This window comes from Tupaia chinensis, unplaced genomic scaffold (assembly GCF_000334495.1).
Source record: "Tupaia chinensis unplaced genomic scaffold, TupChi_1.0 Scaffold000316_1, whole genome shotgun sequence".
Lineage (NCBI taxonomy): Eukaryota > Metazoa > Chordata > Mammalia > Scandentia > Tupaiidae > Tupaia > Tupaia belangeri.
In genome coordinates this window covers 2,637,459-2,651,502 of record NW_006159809.1, presented here as the reverse complement: position 1 = coordinate 2,651,502, position 14,044 = coordinate 2,637,459, and the positions used below count along the sequence as shown (strand labels likewise).

At 47.6% G+C, this 14,044-nt stretch overlaps 1 protein-coding gene across 1 annotated transcript in view; it reads right to left on the bottom strand.

Annotated features, from left to right (window-relative positions):
- Positions 1-14,044, bottom strand: part of EVA1A (eva-1 homolog A, regulator of programmed cell death) — a 58,634-nt gene that overhangs the window by 43,873 nt on the left and 717 nt on the right. The gene's annotated exons all lie outside the window — the stretch shown is intronic.

The following is a 14,044-nucleotide window of genomic DNA, read 5'->3' as shown; positions in this document are numbered from 1 at the left end:
CCCTATTCAATCATTTACTGTCACTAAATTAATGATCGAAGGTAAGAAAGGTAACCGAATTGATAAATTTAATTGTATGTATTAGATTTGTCCTTTTAGGTGCTAGACTTAACCTCCATGCTTTCTCTTATCTGATACTATTATTCAGTTTGATAAACATCTCCCCAGCATCTACCTCAGACGGTGAATAAGACAATGTTCTAACCCAGGCACTTAAATTCAGAGACTCTCTGTCCCATAACTTAATAAGACAGTGTCTTCTCCATACCGTTACATGCACATATCGTCAGGTCAGAGCTCCAAGTCCAGGTCTGAGCTTTGCTGCACGTCCTTTCAAACACAGGATAAGCTCATACTTAATCAGATAAAACAGGTCCAGTCCTTGCTGCAGCAGAAGCTGATTGAGACCCTTAAAGGTCTGATGGGTGTTAGAGGGACAGAGAGGAGGGAGAGGAGAGAGCTGCACAGACTCACAGGTGCATCTTCATGCCACACCCTGGGAGGAGGGAGGATGATTCTGTATCCCAGAGACAGCACAGGATTTGACACCAGACCCAGGTTCAATCTCAGCCCCTCCACTTACCAGCTATGTGACTTTGGGCAAGCAATTTAACCATTTTTAAATATCAGTATGGAACTAAGAAATACAAATGAATGTTCTTAAGAATGCTTAAGAAGTATGCTTAACAATGAGGTAGTCTCTGTAACATACCAAGTGTGATGTCTAGGAACTAGCATGTGACTTCCAGGATGTGCGTGTGATTCTGAGTCACATGCCCAGAAAGTCTGAGCACTAAAGACGCGACTAGACATGTTCCCACACGTTGGTCATGAGGCCGGATCATTTTTCTCTGGAGCATGTCACAAACCATTTCTCCCCATTGTTCATTCCTTAGTTCCTGAATGAAAAAGCAGTGGCTCCAGCCCAGCCTGGTGGCACAGCAAGTAGCAAATTGAACTGCAGTGCTGGAAGCCACAGTGCCAGCTGCGGATTTGGATCCCCAGGGGTTTGGCTTGAAAACACCCCAGTGCACAAGCATGTGCCCACCATGCAGACGAGCGGGAGGGCCAGGGAAAAGGGCCATGGTACGATGAGACCCTGTCGAGGGTGTCCTCCCTCTCTTTCCTCTCTCTGTCTTTGTCTCTCTCATGTCCATGTACACATGCCCCCATCACAAATAAAATACATGAACTTTTTTTAAAAAGCGGATCAGCCCCATGGCCTAGTGGTAAAGGAAGTCAGACTTTGGTCCTGGCACCTTGAATCTCATGCCCAGAATACCAAAGGGATGGAGAAATGGAGAAAGGATTGTGGTGTGACCAGAAAAGCATTGGAAACTGCTTTTTCCCTCTCTGTCTCTCTCTGCCTCTGTCTCTCTCTCTCTGTCTCTCTCTCTCTCTCTCTCGGAAGCACATACACCATCTAGTGATTTAAAAAAAGAAAAAAAAAAAAAGAAAGAAAGAAACAGTTCCTAACTGGCATCACTACCTCGTGTCCTCATCCTTCGATCCAACCTCCACATAGCCACAGGAGCTATCATTCTAGGTAGGAGTTGGTGAACTACAACTCTTGGGCAAACCCACCCCACTGCCTATTTCTAGATACAAAGTCTTATGGGAACACATCCACACACATTCATTTACCTATTGTCTATGACTTCTTTTGCATTACAATGACAGAGCCCAGCAGTTATGACAGAGACCATATGGCCCACAAAGCTTAGAATATTTATTACCTAATCCTTTATAGAAAATGTTTGCTGACCACTTACTCCAGTGACCTGCTTCAATACAGAAAGAAAATGGTGTTAGCTGGCCCATGCCCATCCAGCCTGGCTCTTCTCTATGCTTCCCTATATGCCGCATCAACTCCACTCTTGCAGAATAGAGTCCTCCAGAAACACTACGCTCCCTCCACCTAGAATACCACCACTCCTTTTCCACATAGAAAATGTGTACCTATTCTCCAAGAGTCTTCTTAAATGTCCCTTCCTTCCTGAGGTCTTTCAGAGCTGAACCGTAGGTCAGGCACTGCTTCACTGGAGCTGCCTTAGCACCATGTAATATCCCTCCATAAACCGCATGTCATGTGTGCTGTATGTGGGTCTACGTGTCTGTGCCCTTCACACCCCCATTTAAACTGTCCTTTCTCATTCTCTCCTAAAACAGCATCCTGTTCTTACCCACCATAGCACTTATCCTAGTTCATAATTACGTATTATCTGGGTTCGGAAGTTCCTGGACTTACAACCTGGTTATGTATGTTCTGATTTAAGTAAAAAAGTGCATTTAGTACATCGAACTCACCAAACATCACAGTGTAATCCAGTCTACATTCAATGTGTTCAGAACATTGACATTAGCCTATGGTTGGTCAAAATTATCTAACGCAAAGCCTATTTGATAATAAGGTGCGGCATCACTCATGTAATTTACTGAATACCTAACTGTAGGTGAAAAACAGGTGGTGGTATGGGTACTCAGAGTACGATGACATGCATATCGTTTTCACACCATTGTAAAAAACAGCAATCATTCAGGTGGAGACTGTCCATATTTATTTCCTTAATGTCTGTCCCCCAACAATAGTGAGTCCCAAAAAGACAGAAACTAAGACTGTCAGACTCACCGCCACTTTATCATCAACCAGCCTGGAGCCAGCCACACAGGAGTTTTCAAATTGTTGAATGAATGAATGAAAGGCTGACCAATTTAAAAAAAAATCATTGTATTAATGAATCAAATACAAAAGAAAAAATCCAAAGTAGCAAGGCTGCTATTTTCTGAGGACACAAGACAGTCGTTCAGCATCTCCATGTCCAGAAGGCTGAGCGAGTGTAAGCACCATGGAGAGCCTGGATGTGGATATTCGAAGCACGTGTACAATCCCTATGCATGCCTTCTTGGAATCAGTGTGGAACATACACACAGGCCTTTCCCACAACAGGAAACTGAGATCCTATGGAGTATGAATAAGTCACAAACAGGATTATGTATTTTCATTGAGTCCACCTCTTTGCTGAGCCATGCAGTATCTCAGACACACCCTCCTGGAGGATGTGCTCCACCCCTACTGAGGAAAGGTGGGCAAGACATCTGAAGCTGCACTTCTCTATCCCTAAGGTGAATGCCCTGTACATCCTTCAAACCCACACCCAGCCACAGGCTCTCCGCACATACCCACATCTAGGCGAGAGACCTGGGTAGGACAGGGTGAGGATGAGGACGGTGTGCACAGGGGTGTTCTTCCTCCCTTATCCCCACATAACCTTCAGTACTGAGTGAACCTCAAGCTTGAAATGTGACTCTTGAAAGATGCACTGTTCACTTTCTCTGATACCCAAAGTCTCAAGATCAAGCAATTAATTCAGCTGAGTGGGTGCTTTCTGCAGGGGAAAAAATACACCAAGGCCATTTCCTGTGTGGCCTGTCTGATTCAGGAAAGTGTCTCTCTAGGAGAGCCCCATCCATAAAGGCCCTCTGTGAAGGTGTGTGCATTTCACCGAGACATTTCCAAGAAGAGCAAAGATGCCATTTCAACCAAGGCAAATTTATGAAGTTGGCAGCCAAACCCTAATGCTAGCCCTGAGCCTCAGGGATGTCAGCTCTGCAAACCAAGGCAAAGCTGAATTTCTTGTTTAAGTCAAGCTTTTAACCCTGTATGCCTTCTGCTTCTGGTCTGAACAAAAAAAAAATCCTTTGTGTGAAGACAGCGATTATCTTTGCCCCTATAAATAGACCTTCTCAGGGCCTGCTGGATCTATGTCATCTGAGCTTGGTACCAAGGCATTTTTAAGGAAATGCTAGTCTTTTCCATGATTATGATTATACATGGCAGTAGCCAAGTCATCTATCTAGAGTCGCCCCAGAAACCTCCTTGGAACGTGCCTTCTCTTTCTTATGGGGTCCAAGCAATTCTCTGTGTCCTCCCATGAATTTGCCTTTATCCTGGACTACCTTCCCTCTGCAGAGAGGATGAAGGGTCTTGCATCCACTTTAAAGCTGGTGTCCTCTCTGTACAACCCCTGCTGTGATCTGGGTCCCCATCCTTTCTCCTCAAGGCTTTGTCCTTTTCACCTCCTAGGTATCCAGAGAGCACACACTAACTCCCTGAGCAGGACGTGGAGCTCCAGTACATTATGCTCTCTCAGACAATGGTTCAAAGGCAAATGCAATGGTTGGTGGACTGTACATGGATTTGATAGGGTCTGGATTTAATCACATATGTTGACTTACCATTGGACATTATGAAAGAACTTTCTCTGCTCCACCTAATGAAAGCTAAAGGTCTGAACCCCCAACCTGGGACTTCTTTAGTGACAGCCAACCATCAACATGGAAGCCGTCCAGAATATGGGGAGAGCAATTAATATCTTTGATTGAACCAATATACAGTGTATTCAGAATGGGAAAATTCATTTAGTATATTGCAATGATACACAGTGATTGAATGTAAAAATAAATTAATTAATTAAAAATCTGCATGGAAAAATGAGCATGCAGATACACAGTAAGTTCCTGTCCACTCTACAAGGCTTCCTGTGGCTCCATCCTCTTTATACAAATGTGAGGGAACTTCAAAAATTCATGGAAAATTAAATTTATTTTGGTGCAAAACATTTTGAAATCCATGCATCATTTCTTCCTAATATGCATTTCTATGAACTTTTAGAAGGCCCCTAGTGGATGCAAATCTTTTCCATCACTAAAACATCACTCTACCAATATCTCTAGCTACTGTCTTCTCTCTCTTCTTTTTTATTAACTTTTGTTATTTTTATTCATTTCATGAGAGAGAGAGACAGGCATGCCAATAGGACTTCTGCCACCATCCACCTCCAGTCTCAGTTGGCATGCTCAGGAAGATCTCAGGATACAAACCCATGGCCTTTACCCATGCAGGTCCAGTGACAGCACCACTGTGCCGCCATCTGGCTCCCGTCTCTCTCTTCTTACTTTCATAGCCAAGCTTCTGGAAATAATTGCCTATGTTTAGAATCTCCACCTTCTTACCTCAGACATGTCTGTCACACCTCATCTCTCGACCATTCCTCACCAAGTCACTAATAGCTTCCTAAGTCCCCAATTCATGGATGTTTCCATTCGCTTAGTAGACCTCCACATTATTGATGCTGTTGAATCCTCCCTCCAAGAAACTCCCTCTTCCACACCTCAGTCTCCTGTTTCCTCCTGCCTATCTGCACATACTGCCCCTCATCCCCAGTTGCCTTCCCAGAGGTCACTACTGTGTCCCTGAGATCCCAATTCTCACAGGCAGTCTAGACACACCTCGATCTTACTGGGCTGAAATCTCAGGTCCATTACTTACACTGTGGGACCTCAAAAAAGTCACTCACCATCTTGGTGCCCCAGTTTACTCAGATGTAAAACAAATAAAATGGTAATCTTCGCTGGCAATAGTTGTGGAGAGGACTAACAGACATCAAGCATTTACAACACACAATATACACTGAATAAGCATTCGCCATTATAATTCCTCTCACGCCCAACATCTCTCCTTGGTCATCTGATGCACACTATGATCTCATGACCTTCTGTAACAGTTTGCCTGAATCTTCTTTAAGACCTCTTTCCTGAATGTTGAACCTACAAAACCAGCTGCCCACTCGACAGTACTCCCTGACTATCCTTGATGCTTCCCACTTAGCATGTCTGAAACTGAGCTCATCATCCTTTCCTATAAATGCTACTCCTCCACCTCCGTTCTCTCTCCTAATGAATAGCCCCACTCTCCTTCCTAGGGCTTGCCCAGGCCAAAATGTCAGTCATCCCAGCCTCTTACCCCTCCCTTACTCCTCCATTCAATCAGTCACCAAATCATGTCAATTTCATTGCCAAAGTATTTCTTGAGTCCACGCCCAATGCTCCACCCATTACCAGTATCTTAGTTAGAATTTTATCATTTCTCACCCGGATGACAATAAGGAGCAACCATATTGAAATACTGGGTCATAAGAAAAGTCATGATGTATTTTTCTGTGTTTTCCTATGCAAAAATGCATCCTAACTTTCCCAATGACTCCCTAACACCAGCCACTATTATCATATGCCAGCTGTGTGTAAACCCCTGGGGGAGATATTCCACATACCTCATCCTACATAATCCTGACCACCATCCACACCACCTCTGAGGGAGAGATGAGAGTCATCTTTTTCAGATGAGAACAGAGGCTCAGAGACATTTGCTACACAGCCAAAGATACACAGAGACATTGTGGGGCTGAGTAGTAGAATGAGATGCATCCCACTCCAGACCCCAGGCTTTTCCCACTCTCTAAACGTCAGTGGTACCTTCAGTGGTCTTCCTGCTATGTATCTTATTCTCCTAAATGTACTCTATTGCCAGAAAGGTCTATGATTACAATAAAACTCTACCCTCTCTCCGCAGTGAGAAACTCTTCAGGAGCTCCCCAATGTCTTCACAGTGAAGCTCGAGTTCTTCAGCAAGGCCCTTACCGATGCAGTTCCTTAGCCTTTTACAGACTTACCCTTCTCCTCCTCCTTCCCAGGCCTGTAATCCCAGCATGCCTGCTCACCCGGCCATGCTGTACAGCCCACAGGCACCTTTGCCCAGATTGCCCTCTTCCCTACTGCCAGTCTGGATGCCGGTCTCAGCCTCCTCTTGGATGGGTCCTGCCATCCAACCTGTTCAGTGTCCCTCCTCAGTGCACTAATGGCACTCTAACTCGACAGTTTAGGGAAGTCTAACATCCTTGATGGGGCGCCCGCCCTGTGCTGAAATTCACTGAAGGCTCTGCTGATGTGAGAACTAACAAGCCACCTGTCCTGCTTTCAGGGAACTTAGTTTATGAGGGAGACGAAAACTGCAAACACTGCATTACCACCTCTGAGTCCCTCGTCTGTCTCTACATGGGAGTGGTGAGTTCCTTGAGCAGAAGAGTATTTAACTGGCCCAGCCACAGTGACACATGCTGCTAAGACACTGTGTGCCACAAGCTGGGACCACATGGGAGCCCCAGGTTCAATTCCCAGTCCAGCCTAAAGGCCAGCGTGGTGCATGTGCCTGTAATCCCAGCAACTTGGGAGGCTGAAGCAGGAAGGTCACAAGTTAAAGGTTGGCTGGGAAAACATAGTAAGATGTTGTCTAAAACCGTGGTGGGTGTGGTGGCACAAACCTGTGGTCCCAGCTTGGAGGCTGAGCAGGAAGACTGCAACATGGAGAGACCTCGTCTCTCTCTCTCTCTCTATATATATATATATACACACACACACACATATATATAAACGGGGCAGGTGTTTCTCATCTCTGTGTGCCCAGGACCTAGAACTGTAACTGTAAACAAGAATGGCAGCTTGAGATGAGCACACACACTAAGGCCACTAAGTCACCTCTGTGAGCGCACATGTCCAATCACAGGGACATTTTTCACTAATGTGTGTGTCCTTTACAGACTAAATGTCCAGGATATTGTTTTCAGAATTTTTGCTTATTGACTTATTTTTGTTTATTGATTTCTTTCTTCCATGATGGGGAGGGCACCTCTCCAGCCTCTGTCAGCCAGTATGGGCACATGCATATCTGGCATGTACAAGGAGGACTCCGGATGTGAACCTGGGACCTTCTCATGTGGCTTCAGCATCGTGGAGCACTGCATTACTGTTGCACCACGGCAGCAAGGTGTGGCAGTGGAGGACATCCAGGCCACCATTCCTGTACCACTGTCGGAATGAGGGACCAAGTCTTCACAGCAGGTTGGTGGCAGTCCTAACTCCCTCCCAGGGGCTCAGCCCCTTTACCTACATGTTCTCTGCCACATTTCAGTGTCACGAAGAAGGGGCCTACTGCCACCAATTGCTTGGGCAAGAAGCACATGTGATGAGGCTTTCAGGAAAGCAATACACTTGTTTTCTAATTAGAGGATCTGCTCACCCTTCCCACGGGCCTGTCTTGTCCTGACAAGAGAAGCGAGCAAAAGGACAAGACAGCGCATTTGTGTAGGTGCCTGGGGAAGACAGCTTTAGGCAGACCCTTTGATCAGAGTCCCCGTGCAGAAACAAGATCCCCCATAGTCGTTCCCTGCAGCTACTGCCTGTCTGAGTGACACGGGGCAGCGGGGCGCAGGGCAAAAGGGGAGAGGCTTAAATTACAGCAGGTGCTTTGTAAAAAGCCCTCTTTTCCTCACAAGTTTATGGTTGCTTCTCTGCTGAGCAGTATTCCCGCCTCCTCACTACCCTGCAGGACAAAGTGCAGGCTGCCTCAGCGATCAAAGAGGGGAGGGGTACAGGGAGGGAGAGGCACACGGCCCCAGGCAGTCTCAGACACCAGGTAGTGGAGAGGGAAAGGGGGAAAAACTGGGAGGAAATGGCCATTTCCAGTACATCACAGCAGCCCACACACCCTTATCCCTTTTCTTTTTTTTGAAATGGGTTTTCTGAAAGCATCTTTGATGATAACGTGAGTATCCTGCAGCTGTGTGGGCAGTGGGGTAGGCCTTGGGGATCAGTGGCCTGGATCTGGTTCCAGGGCTATTTTCCAGCTGTAGGTGTGACCCTGTTTCCTCCTTTTATTTATCTACCTCAAAGGGTGAAGACCGGTGTGATAAAGGCACTTAAAACAGACACACACCCACGGTGCTGCTATTTACAATCAACCCCTAGAAATAAGTCATGGGGCCACTTGTCCTGGGTGAGAAGATGGAACTCGAAGCCAGCACCCATGTCCCTGCTGCTGTTCCCTGATCCTTGGCACCACCCTCGAAACCCATGCCTTCCCTGTCATGGCACTGGTCCCCTCTGCTGTGTTCTCGCTCTTGTCTCTCTTAGGCTAATGAGCATCTTGAGGGCTGGGAAGACCCTTCCATGCTCAGCTGTTCATCACTCATCTAGCATTTACTAAGTGCCTCTTATATGCAGGGGTCACTAAGTGTGAATAGGTGAGTCAGGTCTCAGGATGGCCTAGAGAAGGGCCTACACAACTTGTACAATGAGCACAGGTACCCATTACCTGTGGGGAATTCCCTGCTATCAGTACACACATTGTGTGTGTGTGTGTGTGTGTGTGTGTGTGTGTGTACTCTCCTCTTGGGTGCAAAGGACTGCAAATGTGAATATAATTCCTTGCAAATGGGTCAATCCTGACAGTAGCTGATCTGTAGATCACAGGCTGGATTTTATGTAAAACAGACCCGATATCAAACTCAAAATCAATCTCTCTCTCTCTCTCTCTAAATCTAGAGAGACTTAACAATTATTTAGCAATTCATACAGACTTCTGGAAGCTCTAAAAATAATTGTTTAAAAGTCCACACTGCAAAGGCCATCCACATAGTTCATCAGCCAGGGCTTTGAAAACAAAACAAAACAAAATCACCACCAAAGCTCAGCTTTGTTTTTAACTATGGTTTCTTTGCTTACTGGAGACAGTGTCCTGTCCTGGCCCAGGCCCAGGAGGAAACGAGGCCAGCAGGCAAACACGCAGAGCCTCCATTCAAAGAGCCCAGCACTAAGCTTTAAATGCCCATTCCATTTGTCTCCTGACAGCATGGGGACAGACTCCTGAACTGGTGAAAAGTCAGTCACCTCCCCAGACCTATCTCCAGCCCTCCAGTCTCCACAAAATCCCCACATATCTACTAAGCTCTTCCTGGATTCTCTACCTCGTACATGCCATTTCCTGTCTGCACTGCCCTCTGATGAGCAGTCTTCCCAATTGCGAGCTCTTATTTAAACGTTAAGGCCCAGCTCAAACATCTTCTCGCTGATGCCTCTCCGGACTCTTCTAGCAGAAATACTGACTGATTCCTTTGAGCTCCCGGTTTTCTGCTTAGATCCCTTTCTCCAGCCAACACACTCTGATGATCTGCTCCCACATCCATCATGTGCCCTGGACTGCCCTTGATGGTGTGGACTGCATCTTCTTCTTTCCGTCCCTGGCACCTAGCATGGAGTTACTCACTGCACACACATCCCAAGGCCACCTTAACACGAGCTTCCACCACCACCCTCTTCTGATGCCCAAACGCCCCTTACAGTACCAAGCAGGATTTCACATAGACTCAAAGAGCTGGAGACATTTCACAGAGAAGACAGCCCATGAGCTAAACAGGGTGAAGTGTGTCTCCCCAGCACCAGGCTCACAAAGCAGGAGCCAGCCTCATTAGAAATCCGCCTGCTGGTTAATTAAGAGGTGCTCCTCACAATGGCAGCCAACCAGGTATGACATCAGAGGCCTGAGGCCCTGGCACTGGGCCTGATACCCCCTTGACCCCACCACCCTTGAGCTAGTCTACATTCTGAGCCAGGCTATAAAAGCCTCAGTGCAAATACAAGTGATATGCAAAGATTGTGGGTCTGACTTTTACTCCAGTCATTAATATCAGGAGTGGGGGCTGTTTCCGGTGACCTAGGAGAGGGGATAATGCCAGGAAACAGAAAGAGACTGGTGTCTGAAGGGGAAGGCAGTACCGCAAGGGATCGGAAGGGAATCGGATGTGTCGATGGATGGAAAGTTCTCACCTCACTCCACCCTCACAAGCAGCCCTTACTAGTGTTTCCATGGCCCCTGAAAAAACCGTGAGGCCTTGCACACTCCATGTGACCTCATCCCACTGAGGTTCTGGGGACAATCTGCCAAAACAAGCAAACTCGAGGGGATCACAGCTGTGTGGCACAGCTGTGCAGGAAGCTGGTGTACACAAACGTGCAGGTATTTGTGCAAGGCAGTCTGGCCTGCAGAGCAAGTGGCCCAGGGACTAGCAATGAAGGGGCTCACTTTCAAAGCTGGGGCTGCATCTGGGGAAACAAAAGATCCCAGGTTGCCTTGGGGATCAGTTGTAACCTAGTATCCGGTGTCAAACACAATTCACATCAGTCAATAACTGGGTGCAAATCCACTTCCCCAGCGTACCTTATTCAATTCCCTTAATACACTTTCCTTAAATAGATCAATGTTCTTTGTAACACTTGGAGAGATGGCATCCTCTGTATCTGATCAAATATAAGGTAGGAAACCCAGTTGATGACCTTCATTCAGCCATCACTCAATGATTGGTTTAACCAATATCTATGGGCAAGGTGCTCACTGCAAAGGTCACATGCCTGGGACAGACAAGGCTAGGGTTACAGAGCTCCCAACCCTCAAGTCTGTACCTCTGTCCAGGCAGTATGTATACTGAGTTCACCTTCCATGCCAATACTCAATGCTGTCCTGGCCCTCTCTAGGCACAGTTAGGCTCTAATTAGCAGCAAGGTCAGTGCTGCTGGCCCAGCACTGTGTGAGGGGATTGACTCAAATGTCCTGCCCCTCTGTGGCTGGGGGCACAGTAAGGAGGAAAGCAAAGGAGCAGGAGTTTGAAAAATAACGGCACAGACTTCAATCACAAGTGTGGTGCAGGGGGAAACCCAGTGGCTTCAAGCTTGCGTGAACACATCTGGCAAACCTCAGCTTGCATGTACTGAACATAGACTACATGATGGGCACTGGGCTAAGCCCTCTACCTACACAGTGGAAGGAGTGTGTGTTCTCCTACTACCACTCAATAGCTGTGTAGCTCGGGGCAAACTACTGGGCTCTCTGGGCCTCTGTGTGTGTGTGTGCGTGTGTGTGTGTGTTTGTGTGTGTGTGTGTGTGTGTAAAATAGGGCAATACCAGTACTAACCTTAAAAGGGCATTATAAGGATTAAATGAGCACAGGCTCATAAAATGCTAAACTTGAACCATGTCCTGGCACAGCGTAGGCACCCAGTATTAAGATGAACAATTAGGGACCAGCAGTTGCGTAATGGCTATGTCACTGGACTCCCATGTAGTCAACCGCGGTTCGCATCCTGGACCCGGTGGCTTAAAACTCATGCCAGGCGCATGTACATGCGTGCCCAAGATCCCAAGAGGAGAATGGAGGAGTGATTTCTCGCTGTCTCTCTGTCTCTATCTGGCAAGCGCACATGCCCTGTAGCAAAAACCTCTCAAAAAAAAAAGATGAACAATTACGAACCCTTAGATAGCAGGGAAGACAGTCTTTGTTGTCTTATTTTACCACTAAGGCTTTGAGAGACTGAGTCAACTCACCCAAGGTCATGGAATTAGTAAGTGGCAGAGCTGGGATTCGAATGCAGGCCGCGGAGGGCTGACAAGGTGTCCCTACACAGTGCAGGAAGTACTACCAGAGAGAGATACTGAAAGAAAAAAGGGGAGGTGCCAGGGCAGCAGGGAGCAACAGAAGTGTCTGTAGGAAATGAAAAATACCTCACCCAGAAGGGGATTTGAGCTCTAGTCTCAAATGATGTTGAGGAATTTGCCAACCAAGGCAGGAAACAGGGCATTCCAAAGTCAGAACCTAGAATAGCCAAAGAAGAGTGAGTTGGGAGGTTCGGGAGGAACGCAGAGAAGGTGATGCAGGGGAGGCTGGGAAGGTCAGCTGAGGTCAGCTGTGAAGAGTCTGATGTGCAAGGTCAGAGGTTAGATTTTATTCTGCAAAACAGTGATTCCCAAGCTGTAACATGCAGAGGAATTATCTCCAGTGCTTGCAAAACACCTCCGCAAGATTGCTATCCCTTCCTGTCAGCAATGGGGGCCTAGCAAAGGCATCGGGGCCATAAGGCCCGCTGTGGATTTAGCAGCAGCATTCTAGCACTGGAAGATGTGTGGGAATAGTGGGCAATATGATGGCCGAACTGGTGAGATAAAAGGATGAGAGTGGGAAATAGTGGCACTTCTCATGAACTGGTACATGAAACCAAGATTTCTCAACCTCAGCACGGTTACCATGCTGGATCAAAGAAATCTTCCCTATGCGGTGCTGTCTGGGGCCACTCGGGCTCAGCCAGGCTTTGGGCCTCAGCTGCTCATTGCCCAGATGAGTATCCCTGGCCTCTGCCCATCTGACGCACAGCATGCTCTCCCCCTTACATGGCGATGACCAAACACATCTCCAGTCATTGCCAGATGTCACTTAGGCAGGCAAAATCAAAACTCCAGTTAAGAACCATTGCTTTAAATACTATCCTCTCTACACACTAGGGAATCCAGCTACAGAAGGGGTACTGAAGGGTCTCAGCCAGGATTCAAACCCTGGTGGTCTAGCTCCAGGGTCTTCTAGCCACCCACCAAGCTTAACTGCCTTTCAAGGAAGAGAGACTTCAGCCAGCCTTCTGAAGAGTGGGAGATTTGGTGACACACCGGATGACAAGGAGGTTCAAAGGTAAAACAGTGCTTGCCACTGAACTATGAGGATAGAAGTTAAGTCCTTTGGATCTAGGATGTATATTTACTCGGCCCAGCAGGTGGCATGAAGGTTAAGGGGGCTGAATCCCAAATGGCCTACTGAGCAGAGAGAGTACTGAATCAGCCGCTTGAGGGACACACAGGCCAGCCCAGAATCTGAGCGAACTGGGGAGAGCGGATAGAGGAGTACGGAGTGGCCCTCTCTCCTGGGGTAGGGGGGATGATTTCTTTCTCTCTCTCGCTCGCGCGCGCACGCACATACCTTATAATAAACTTTTAAGTATTTGCTCAAAAGGAAAAAGTCTGGACTTCTGTGGCGTGAGCCAGCAGGAGGTGGCGGGTTCTTGCTCAGACTGAACAGAGAACCAACCCTCTGTAGGGCAGGGTCTGGGCGATGAGCAGCAGAGGCCCAAATCCTGGCTGAGCCCTTTCCTAGCTGCGTGGCCATTACTTAACCCCTCTGCGTTTCATTTCCCACGTTTGTAAAATAGGGATGGGAGTCCCTACTCAGGCTTCACGTGAGAACTCAGGCCGTTGCTAAGAACGAAATAGAAAGCTAGAGCGATGTGCTTGCCCTTCCTCTCCTTCCTAGTCAACCGGCCTCCTTATCTCCGTGCTCCACATGCGTCCCATATACAATGCCCCCCGCCCCCATCGTCGGGACGCTCCCCGCCCCCGCTGCCCCCAGGACGCAGCGCTGCGCCCTTCTCCACCAACAGAGTCCCACTGAAGCTTTAGGGGGCGCCAACAGCCTTTTCGCTTTCCAATCAACTCTGACTTCGGAGTCTTGGGGGCCGCCAAAGGCTCGCAATGAACTGGGTGTCTCCGAAAGGAGCCAGG